We start from the raw sequence: 13,227 nt of genomic DNA, 5'->3' as shown, positions 1-13,227 counted from the left end.
TGCGAGACCTTCAAATGGAAACGTACCTAAAAAAAAAATACTTAAGAATTGCAATATTAATGATGGTAATTGTCATCGCCAAATTTTGCGACGGATTTTCTTTTTGTTGCTAATTAGCGATAAATTTAGCAATGAAAGACATGGTCGTCCCTAATTAGCGACGAATTTAGCGACAAAATTTTTTCCAACAAACATTTTCCGTCACTAATTAGCGACGACCATGTCTTTCATCACTAATTAAATAGCCGATGAATTAACTACTAAATATCAGAGCCCGAACCCCGGTTATCACTTGAGAAAGGAGAGCTTCGATCAAGATTCTCTTGGTCGTGGTCGTGGACATAGCTATAATTGCTCATGGACGTCACAGAGCTCTTGGAAGAAACAAAAAGATTCCATCTCTTTTAATCTTTTTTGTCATCATTTTTGCCTTTTTTTTTACGTGCATTAGCTTTTTGACTTTCCTTTGAAAGAGATCATAATTTTTTTTTTCACATGGCCAATCCCGCGAAGACTTTAGAATTTGCCATCCAGATATAAAATTGAAAGGGTACACTACTTTATTGAAGGCTTTCATTATAATATAGTTGAGCAAGTCCGTGAAAGCAATCAATCGAGTGATTTTTCAAATATCATGTACATGAATTATCGCAAGCATGTGCTTTGCACGTGCTGAGAAACGAACAGCATAAGAAAAAAATAATCACCTAATAAAGTTAATGATGAATATTAATCCTATCAATCTATACACTTCAAGAGTATAATCATAGAAATTCCAATGAAAGGGTAGTCTAGATAAAAATCGAAGGATGAAATATTTGATTTAAGTCTCATGTTTGATAATACGATTGATAGAAAATTCAAGATGACGTATGCTGAAATTGATATCAATGTCGTTTTCATAACCAATTTAATTCAAACAAAAAATTTAGCCACGCATTGAATCTTGCAAAGCTATCACGAATTAAGTGTGCTGCAGAGAGAGAACCAAAAGTCGAGCGACGAAAATTTTGTTTTGGTGCGTAATTAGTGACGAATTTACCGACGAAACAATAACTTTGAAATTGAAAAAATGAAAAAATTACCATGTCAAGAAGACTTACCCAAATAGAAAGTTGTCAATTTGATGAGAATTGCAACGTTCACTTGGATTTCGAGACCTTCAAATGGACACGTACCTAAAAAAAAAAATTTAATTAAGATTCATGAAGCTTATGGGAATTGATGTAAGAAAATGGTAAAATAAACAATAATTTATTCTAGGATTACCATAAGACACAAATAAGAATAGAGAAGACGGAAGACAGAAGACAAACGAGAGAAGAGAGCGGAGTGAAGAGAAGAGTGTGTAGAGAGAACATAAAGGGATTTTAAAGGGCGAAATTTTACCCATCCATGAAATTAGCGATGAAAGACTGTTGGTGGATTTAGCGACGAAATTTAGTGACGAACTATTGAAATTAGCGACGAAAAGTTGTCGGTGGATTTAGCGATGGAATTAGCGACGAACTATTGAAATTAGTGACGAAAAGTTGTCGGTGGATTTAGCGACAAGTACGATTATCGTAAATTAGCGACGCCTAATTTTACGACGGCATTAGCGACGAATAATTTTGCGACGGAATTAGCGACGAACATTTAATATCATAATTCTACGGATGAAATTCAATTTTGCGACGAAATACTTTTTGTTGCTAATTAGCGACAGAATTAGCGACGAACATTTAATTTCACAATTCTGCGGATGAAATTCAATTTTGCGACAAAATACTTTTTGTCGCTAATTAACGATGAATTTAGCGCGGAACATTTAATTTCAAAATTCTGTGGACGAAATTCAATTTTCCGAGGAAATACTTTTTGTCGCCAATTAGTGACGAATAATTTTGGGACGGAATTAGCGACGAAGATTTAATTTCACAATTCCGCGGATGAAATTCCATTTTGCGACGAATGATGTTTTGTTGCCATTTAGCGATGAATTTAGCGACCAATATTTTTGCGATGAAATTAGCGACGAACATTTAATTTCACTATTCCGCTAATGAAATTCAGTTTTGCGATGAAAGATTTTTTGTCGCTAATTAGCAACGAATTTAGGGACAAATATTTTTGCGATGAAATTAGCGACGAACATTTAATTTCACTATTCCGCTTATGAAATTCAATTTTGCGACGAAAGACTTTTTGTTGCTAATTAGCGACGAATTTAGGGACAAATATTTTTGCGATGAAATTCGTGACGAACACTTAATTTCACAATTCCACGGATGAAATTCAATTTTGCGACGAAAAAATTTTTGTCGCTAATTAGAGATGAAATTAGCGACAAACATTTAATTTCACTATTCCACGGATGAAATTCAATTTTGCGACGAAAGACTTTTTGTTGCTAATTAGCGACGAATTTAGGGACAAATATTTTTGCGATGAAATTTGCAACGAACATTTAATTTCACAATTCCACGGATTAAATTCAATTTTACGACGAATGATTTTTTGTTGCTAATTAGCGACCAATTTAGCGACAGATATTTTTGCGATTAAATTAGCGATGAACATTTAATTTCACAATTATGCCGATGAAATTCAATTTTGCGACGAAAGACTTTTTGTTGCTAATTAGCAACAAAATTAGTGACAAATATTTTTGAGATGAAATTAGCGACAAGTTTTTAATTATGTTTTGTCACTAATTAGTGATGAATTTATCGACGAATAATGTGGCGACGAAATTAGCGACGAACTTTAATTTGGTCAATAAATTCGCGACAAGAGTGCGGAGAGAGAGAAGGTATCAAGATATTATAGTTACGTAATTGAATGTTTTTTTATTTACATCATATTAGGGATGAGTAATGCTTTTTGTCGCTAAATTGAATTAGCGACGAACAAATACTTTTCGTCGCTACATTAGCGAGGAACAAATACCTTTCCTTGCTAAATTAGCGCCGCAAAAAAAAATCATTGCGAATGTTTATATTTTCATTTTTATTTTCATTTATATCAAAATAACGACGAATAGCACATTTCGTCGCTAAATTGAAATATTTTATATTTTATTTTTATTCATAATGCTAATTTTGCGACGAAATAGGTTTTCGTCGCTAAATGATTGCAACAAATTTGTGATGAAATATGGTTTTTGTCGCCAATTTCCGACGAATAATATTGCTCGTCGGTAATTTTTTTTATTTTTTTATATTGTATTAGCGACGAAAAACAAATTTCGTCGCTACCGTACCTATGAAAAAGCTAATTCATTGCTAAATTGAACATTTTCTTTTTTCTTTTATTTCATCATATTAGCGACGAATAATACATTTTGTGGCTAAATTAGCGACGCAAAAATAATGATTCATCTCTAATTTTAATATTTTCTTTGTTATTTTTATTCATAGCGCTAATTTAGCAACGAAAATCACAGTTCGAGCGACGAACGGTGATTTTCGTTGCTAAATTTTGGCGAAAGAATTTGTGACGAAAAAGGACGTTCATCGCTAATTGCCGACAAAGGCCATTTTCGTCGAAAAGGAGATAGCGACAAATAATATTTTCATGGCCGTTTTCGTTGCTAATTTGCGACGAATTTTGTGTGTGGCAATTTTTGTCGTAAATTAGCGACAAAATATATTTCGTGGATATTTTCGTTGTAAATTAGCGACGAAATATTTTTCGTGGGCATTTTTGTTGTAAATTAGTGACGAATTGTTTTTTCATCGCTATAGTTGTCGGTAATTACCGACGAATTATTTCGTCGCAAATTTAGTCGGAAATAGCGATGAATATATATTTTTTTGTGGTTAGTTTCATTGGAAAGTAGCAACGAATTTTTTCCGTCGCAAATTTTTCGTGGCTAAATCTGTGTTTTTTCGTAGTGTTATGTCACCAATGATCCCCATGCCCATGTCGTCATGAAGACTATCGACTAGGATTGTTGATAATAACGTATTCATTATTTCTCTTACCAATAAGATTGTTGATTCACCGGATTCATTGCGGATTCCATGGCGAGTCACCGGATTGATTACTAATCGGATTGATTGCCGATTTCATGGCGATTCACCAGATTGATTGCTTAGCAATTGATTGATGATTCCATGGTATATACTCTTGCTGAATGCCTAATTAGTTGCTGATTTGATGCCAAATCAAAGAAATATCAATAAGAGGCTGATTGGCGTTATTTCTATACAAGGCTGCTAGATGAGATTGATTTTTTTTAATTTTCTTTTCTTGTCCCTCTATATAAAGAGGTGAAATCTCTATTGGAAGAGAAATATCATATGAGATTGAATGAATGAGAATTTAGCGTTATGAGTTGAATTGTTACATCCTCGGTTTCTTTATCCTTGAAGAATGGATTGCTCCCTGGTGATAATCCAAAAGTCCTTTAGCATTGGTTGGTGATTATTCTTTAGACCGTGGTGATGAGTTTCTATCCAATCTTGATTTTTATCCTTAGCTGGTGGTGCATCCTTTATTCCTTAGTGATGATCGTATTATCTTGCATTAGTATTCATCTTTCGACTTTTGTCCCCCTTATACTCTGATCTATTCACATTTCTTTTCATTATCACTCAAAATACATTTGCCCACCTTACGCACGCATTAGATGGTAAATGGTAAAATTTGTCACAAGTGTACCAGTTTGAGATTTTTTATGGCAAAAAAGTAGTGGTTGGCCTAATTGTAAATGGATAACCTATCTTTTATGAGGTCACATGCAAAATTTACATTTTGAGCAAATCTCTAGATGACACTGCTTGTGTTCAAATGCTTAGTTATAGCCTATGAAGCACCGACCCGTCGATCTCCTTGGCACGTCGGTGTCGGACACGCGTCTAACAGGCTCCGACATGCATTTGACACGCGGTCAATGTGTGTTGGAGGCCTGACACGTGGTCACTGCCAGCGACACGCGGTGGACGCACGAGTCGGTGAGGAAGAAGGGCAGGGAAAACGTAGATTTGAAACTATGAGATCAAGAGAAGAGGGGAATGAGGATGTCTACATCTCACCATGAGAGAAGAGGGAGAGAGCCAGCGATGGTGACGGAGGAGGGCGGAAAAACCGCAGATCTGGAGGAAGGGATGCAGCAAGCGAGCCAACACTAGAGCGAGTAGTGAGCGTCCGAGTAGTGAATGGGTTTTGTGTGTGCCGGAGGAGAGAGTGAACAAGCGGCAGAGGAGAAATGAGGCAGCCAAAATCACGATGATTGTCGTTGCTTCACTTGGTGAGATAGAGAGGTGAGGCGTGTGTTCAAAAAGAAAAAGAGAGAGAACAGAGAGCCTGGCAAACGAGCGAGGAGAGAGATCGTGGGAAAGTGTGTGAAATTTTTTCAAAAAGTAAAGAGAGAGAGAGAGCGTGGGAAAGCCCAAGATAGAGGACAGAGGAAAGAGAGCATGGGGCATTGAGTGGTCTAATCGCAGCAATCAATTCAAGTGATTTAATTTTTTTTTATTTTGTTATTTTTTTTTTGCTAGATTGGCTTAGGTTAAATTACGGCAGTATTTATAGTAGAAAATTTCTTTTTTATTATAAAGGCACTTTTTTGTAAATTCTCTATTTTTACAAAAAAAATCATAGAAATAATAATTTATTTTATATAAAAATATATATTTAATATACAATGTGTCCTTAACGTGTTGGAAATCTCTATCTTTTAGAAATGACGTATCGATGTGTCATGTCGTATCGTGTCGTATCGCGTGTCATGTATTAGTGTCGATGCTACTTAGGTTATAGCATACCTTGTTTGGACTTCTCGACCGAAAGCATTTTCGTGGTGCTGTGATGATAGACACACCAATCTCGGACTTTGGAGTCGGGAGTGATGTGGAATAGTCGTGATTCGACAAACATATCGCAGAGGATGCGAGATACTTATGATAACATCCAGGATAAATCGCTAACGTCAATCATCCCTCTCCATTCTTTAACTTATTAGAAAAAATCAAGACTTTGATTAATGGTTCCTTGATGAAAGATTCCATATAATTAGTATTAGAAATACTACTGTATTTGAAAAAACGGAATGCTTTCTTGTGTTCATCCATCATCTACCGCTTTATTTTTATTTTTATTTATGGATAAATTGTACAATCGGTGCTAAATCTATTGTATAAAGTTAAGTTAGTTTTAAACTTTCTAATTTTGACAATTTAGTCCTAAACTTTCGCCAATATTCAGCAGAAGAACTACATTTTCATACTAATGTAATATTTTTTAACTCAACATTTTCTTTTGCTTATTTCGAATGTTATTTAATTCTGACTATTCCCGTACTTCCATACTTATATTCTATAGGCATGTTCTTCTTCCTGACAAACTTAGTGTTAAATCCATGACCAAATACTCTATTCCTATCCTTTGTGAAGAGTGCATACGTGGACAAGTTCATACTACTTTGTCAATTCGACGGCAAAGTATATATTCAGGCTAAAGCAACGACTAGTCTAATCGAAGGAGGATCCAAAGGTGAGGCCAATGCTTTTGCAGAGGTGAGTACAATACGACACAATAATGGGCAGGCCAATGCTTCGGTTGAGACTAGTGCAGATGCAGGGTTTTTTTCCAAAATGAGTAAAAAAAAAATTACTAGTCAGATTTATTTTTATTTACCGATTTGGGCCCCGATCGGCGCTCTTACTACGGTACGGGGCTCGTGCGGCAGTCTAAGTGCTGATTTGGGTCCGTGCGGCACTTAGACTGTCGAACAAGGCTTGTGTGCCAATCCAAGTGCCGCATGGGCCCAAATCGGCACTTGAACCGCCGAACAAGGCTCGTACGACACCCCAAGTGCCGCACGGGCCCCGGGCAGTTTTTTTTTTTTAATTTCGTAACGTTTTTAATTTTTTTTATTGATTTTATATTTATAAAATTTATTTTATTTATAATTTTTTTCTTTTGAAGTTTATTTTTATAACATAATTATCAATAATTAATGGGAAAATTTATTGAGATATATAATTAATTAATAAATTAGTATTTATGTAATTAATTTATTTAGTATGTAAATAATTAATAAAAAATATTCATAAAATAAAATTGGTAAGATATATGAAGATAACACATCTAGATTAAAAGAACGTGGATAACAATCCAAGAGCTAAAAAAATCTAGCAAATCAAAATTGATATAATAGATAACAATCATAAACCCCAATTACATTCACTAATGATGTCGTTCTCCTGCGTGGCCTCCTGTTCCACAATTAGATCGTCTCCGTTGTTCGGCGGGTCTAGTATTGTACCGAGAACGAGGATGAGGTTCTGGATGAGTAGGATGTGTAGATGACGAAGGCATATCTTGTGATGGCCGGCGTGGCTATGATGTGGATCCATCATCAAAGTGAGAAAATATCCCACACTCGGACGGTACATATCTTACTATAGGAGAGCATGGAAAAAAAGGAGAGAAATCGGATTCATATGAACTAGGAGAACTAATTGGAGTCTGGGGCTGTCGATTGTCACGAAATGTAAAAGCAGTGGATCCCTCGTGAAATGGGCCAATAAACTAGGTAAACCCCGCATTAAAATCTGCTTGGATGAACTTTGAAGTGAACCCGGAAGTGAAATCTGTCGTATGATAGGCCAAGGGATAGGGGACAACATCATTAACTGGATGAGCTCGAGTGATCCTCCGGGTTGACTAAACAGTCTCGGTGGGTCATCCTTGTGCGGCCCAATAAGTGCTGCTGTAGGTGCTGGTTGGGGTGGTGGCATTATTGTTATCCGTCTCTGCTTATTGTAGGCATATTGCATTATCCTAGCTATCCCGACTATAGCCATGTTCTCCCGAGATGGAGCGGAACATATTTGTAAGATTTATGCGATGCCATCACCCCGTACACCCATTGTGTCTCCCTTTAAAGAAATCCACCTCCGTGTATGTATACAATACCACTCCATATGTTCTGAATGATAATGAAGTGGCTCCGTTGCGGGATCACCATGGATTATATAATCAAGATGGTCGTCCCATATACCAATCTACCGTCTTTGCTTATCTACCCAATCCCTAGCAACCGGCCTTAATTCAATATCATGGAAGACTGTATGATTACGGAGAGAAGTAAGTATTGTCTGCTGCATACCAAACCGACGAAGTACTCCATTTGGATAATGCCATTCAATGATGTGAAAACAGATGAGTGGGACACGAGCCTTCCCAATGTGTTGTCCTTGTAGGCGGTAATCTAGTAGATTCTGCATAATGTCATCGGTGTAGAGCTCCCAAGTAATCTGTAATCGTATTAAAACATATCAGAGTTAACAAAGAATTAATTTAAAAGCTAATATTACATTGAACTCGTTGGTTACTATCATTACTTACATCTACGGATGCCATTCTATCAAGTTGGTAGTATAGATGTAGCAAAGTATGTGTGGGGACCTCGTTTGTCTGTCGGGCTTGACTTCAGCTGCATAAACAAAAAACAATAATAGTTACATATATTATACGCGCTAAAAAAATGTATGACTCACAAACCGAAAAAGCAATAGATCACATACCGACTACCGAGAGGTGCATCCCGTAAATGATCACAGTTTTTGATGGATGGGGAGGCACAACCGAAGCAATCCCATGCCCAAATTTGCAATACATGTAGGGCAATGCTAATTTGGTACATCGATGGATTGGTCGCACTGCATAGCTCCCGATAAAACCACGTAAGTACTACTGAACCCCAACCGTATTGCGTAGCATGCTTGAGGTGCTCTAGTAATGGAAGAAAAATCAAACTAGCCCCGACACCTGATTTGTCCGAAAAGATAGATCCTCTAAGCAACCGGAGAATGAATGCTCTAGCATACTGTAGTATGGTAACCTCATCGGCATCGTCGGGAATTGCAAGAAAGCGGTCTCTCAGCCAGCCTAACTTTACCACCGAACCACGCAATTGGGGTAGGCACTCACCAAGTATATCCTCACAAAGAGTGCCCCAATTCATATTAATAGGGCCAATAATTGCATGTCCATTGTTGGAAAGCCCTATTAGAACCGCAACATCCTGCAGCGTGATCATGCATTCACCTTCCGGCATATGGAAGGTGTGAGTCTCAGGCTTTCACCGCTCGACCAAAACTGTAATCAAATGTCAATCAAGTTGGAAAAATCTCATCATATAAACTCCATAAAATCCCGAAGCTTGAAGATACGGTATTATGCACTCATCAAGTTTAGGTACGTGTAGTGTCGATCCTCCTCGCTGACATCTAAGAACTTGATTCTCATCTATATGTGAAATGTTACATTAATTGTTAGTAGCAATTTTATTACGATACCACTATTACAAATGACATATTAACTGCTAAATTCCTTAATTACCTGAGCGTCCCATATGGCCTGTGATTTATGTCGGGCCCGCCGTGTAAGTAGTGAATCATGCTCAGGACCAGGCTGAATGTAATTCCTTTGTGCCATGTCTACAAATGGAATAGAGGAACTTAATAAATATCTCACAATTGTGATATTATAACATTAGCAAAAATTAATATATCTAATTTACATAATTCACACAACTAAATTGAGTATGAAAATCAGATGTATTACATTCAATGTTTACACACTATGTAAATTTTATTCCCGGGCCGATCTGTATACACAAATTTACCTATTGTCCCCGATTTTTCACAATTTGTACAATGGTTATGCGAAGTGCTACTACTCGACATACTCTAGTCCATCTCATTACGTATCCATGATGCACGAGGCCTTCCTTTCTTCCTAATACGGTTTGGGTTTAGCACTAATGGCAACTCATCGGGTTTAGACTAGTAAGCGGGATGCCCTAACGGATAAAACATGTAATGATAGTACTGAAGGGTTCTATCCAACGTATACCATTCATCTACGTACGCATGATAATCAATGCATGTGCTTGACATGCTGCAATTATGTGGGAACATGTGATTTTCATCTCTTGAAATGTGCACGTTCGCAGGTCTAGGAGTACTATGTGTTTGTGGCCCTATGATCCTCTGGATCTATTATGTCCAGTTTTAATTTTGAAAACCCCTCTATTAGAGTCGAAACATGTCACTTCATGCCTATTTACAGTTAGACTGTTTCACCGGAGCGTGTCACCCGTAAATTGCGCATATACCCATCCGTAGTCCTTCCGCCTCATATATATCATTCTTCTCGTGTCAAAATAGTGGACCAACCGATAGAATATCTTTTCCACCATAGCTGTTATTGGCATAGCACGAAAACCCTTCGGCATCCTATTCATCGATTCAACTAAATTTGTTGTCATCGATCCATATCTTCTCTCTTCATCATAAGCCTTCATACATTTCTCCCTTGGAATCTAGTCACACCATCTAGTTGTGTGTAGATCTAGCTTCCTAATTCGACTCATGATGAGGTCGAACTTCTGCTATTGATTTTCATAAGCTGTACATTACAACAATAAGAAGTACTTCTCACATAAATTTGTGAACACGTATTTCCCTCAAATTTACATATTCGAAAATTTACATGCCATCTCAACAAGTTTTTTCCCTTCGACATTTTTTATGTGTTTATTGTAGTTGCTGATAACATGCCGAATGCAATATCTATAGTGGCCATGTAGAGGACGCCACCTTTCTGTCTCCATTGCTTTTTGAATCTCGATATGCCTTTCTGATAGTATACAAACATTTTCTCTAGTAGTGACATATCTCCGCAATGCATCCATAAATCAAGTCCAATTGTCAACATTCTATCAATCGACCACAAGAAATGCCAACGAGAATATATGATTGTTGCCATCAAATGAGGCCTCACAAAGGAGCATTCCTTGGTATTTTCCGTACAAAAAGGTTCCATCAACAAATATCACAGGACGACAACTTTTGAAGCCTTTAATCGTCTACTTGAAAGTCCAGAAACATCCGATTGAAAATCGTACAGCCCCGATCTAGGTTTGTGTAATCATCAATCACAAAATGAGAACTTGGATTTTGCATCTCCATTATATTCATGTACTTCCTCAACCTACCGTACGACTCATCCTATCCTCTAAATGTTTTGGTAATCGCCATTTGTTTAGCTGCCTAGATTTTACGGTAACTAGATTCGAAACCCAGCTTGTCTTTAATCTCCACCATCAGTAGCTTGATTTTGAAATCTAGTTGGGCGGCAACCATTGCTTCTATTCGGCTGCAGAGGTACTTTCGATCAAGTTGTTGATGATCCCGTCACATTTGAGGATTACTATATATGTGTGGCCCACTATACTTAGTTATTTTCCAACACATGGCATCTGTTTTATTAGTCCCGCAGAGCCTCCAACCACACGGTCCATTCGGATTACCACACTTTATCACATATGTTGTCTTCTTTGTCACATCACCGCAAAAGTAATGATTTCTTCTCAGAGAATACTCTTTCGTAGCCAACCGCACCGCATCCCGTGATGGAAATAATATCCCAACATCAAATTCTTTTGATAGATCAAACAACATACGGCCCGACTTGGCTCTTATATCGACTTGCATCATATCAAAGTCGATCTCCGAATAGGGTGGTGGATGTACCAACGGTAAAATGAGATTACTATAATGGGTGTTATAGTAAGCCTCCATATTATCACCTCCGTCATCTTCTTCATTACTATCGATCCAAAAATCATCTTCTTCATCACTATCATCATCATCATTATCATTAGACTCCACGCACCGATTATCCATACCAACGTCATCTTCACCAACATTGAAATTTACCCCAATTGAATCATTTATCACTTGGTGTTCATCTACAATTGCATAAAACCGTAAAAACCCCACGTAACCACACCGAAGTACAAACCGCTGAATCATCCTAACTGCATTATTATTATGCACCTCCACAATATTATATATAACACAACCGCGTGTTAGAACCGAGTGTCTATACATCAGACTATAAATATACCAGTTTTCTATTATATTCAATGCGCGCTCAATCGTAGTAGATAACTCATCAAATGTGGATATGTTTCCAAACTTGAACGCAATAGATTATCCACCTTCGTAATCATGTCCATATTCATTTCTTACTATTCCGCTTCGTAGTGCACAATCGTAAAAGATGAATACGATATTTTGCTAAATAAAAAAATTACAAATTATTTTGTATCTAAAATTTAATAAATATTTTCCCCTACACATTAACAAATTAACATTATAACTATCAATATAACAAATGAAATAAATGTCCATATTCATTTCTTTTTTTAATAGCCCTTTCTCGTTCCTAATCAGCAAATATTTTTAAAGAATACCTAAATTCGTAAATTTTTTTTTACTCTATTTTTTTAAAAATCCCATAGCAGCCCATAAAGAACATAAAAACACAAAAACATTATAACTATTACCAAAACATTAACGAAAAATTAAAACATATTACTAACAACCTATAAGTAACATACATGATTCATGTATAAATAATAACAAAATATATAAATCTATATATAAGAAACTAAAAAAAAATAACTACACCGAAAGTTACCTCAAACTGCCGAGGGAGAGCACGCACCGAATGAAGAGCTCAAACCGCCAAGGGAAAGTACCGAGTGAGGAGGCCGGCTTTACTTTTGTCTCAAATTCTGCTAAATAAAAATTTCACAAATTAATTTACACATTATGAAAATATTAACAATACAATAAAAACATCCTTACCCAAAAAAAAAAATTACAATACAATAAAATATAGTGCTAACAACCTATATATAACATAAATTACACAAAAAATTTAATACCTAATTAAAAAAATTTAATACCGATAAAGGCACTTGAGGTGAGGGGGATCTCTTTCAATGTGCGAGAGAGGATAACGAAAAGAAAATACTGAGCGAGGGAGAACGAGGGCGAGGGAAAATGAATGAGAGCAACGAAAATGAAAGCGGGCGAAGGAGAATCGTCTTCGTTGGAGGATATACTAGCGAGGGAGAAATGAGAAAACGCGAGAGAGAAATGAGAAAACGCGAGGAGGGGAATCGGCTTTGCTTTTAAAGCACCCGTGAGGCGCCTTTAAAGGGCGTCTTTTGTGCATGCGTGAGCGGATGGCCCGTGCAGCAATGTGACCGCCGCATGGGCGGGGCCGCATGGCGGTCTAACTGCTACACGTGCCGACACGGGCCCCACGCAACCCATGCGGCACTCTAACTATCACACGGGGCTCAAATCGGTAAATAAAAAACAAATAAACCTAAGTTGGTAATTGTTTTTAGCCCATTCTCGAAAAAAACCC

This window comes from Rhodamnia argentea, chromosome 10 (genome assembly GCF_020921035.1).
Source record: "Rhodamnia argentea isolate NSW1041297 chromosome 10, ASM2092103v1, whole genome shotgun sequence".
NCBI classification, from domain to species: Eukaryota; Viridiplantae; Streptophyta; class Magnoliopsida; order Myrtales; family Myrtaceae; genus Rhodamnia; species Rhodamnia argentea.
This window is presented reverse-complemented; position numbering follows the sequence as displayed.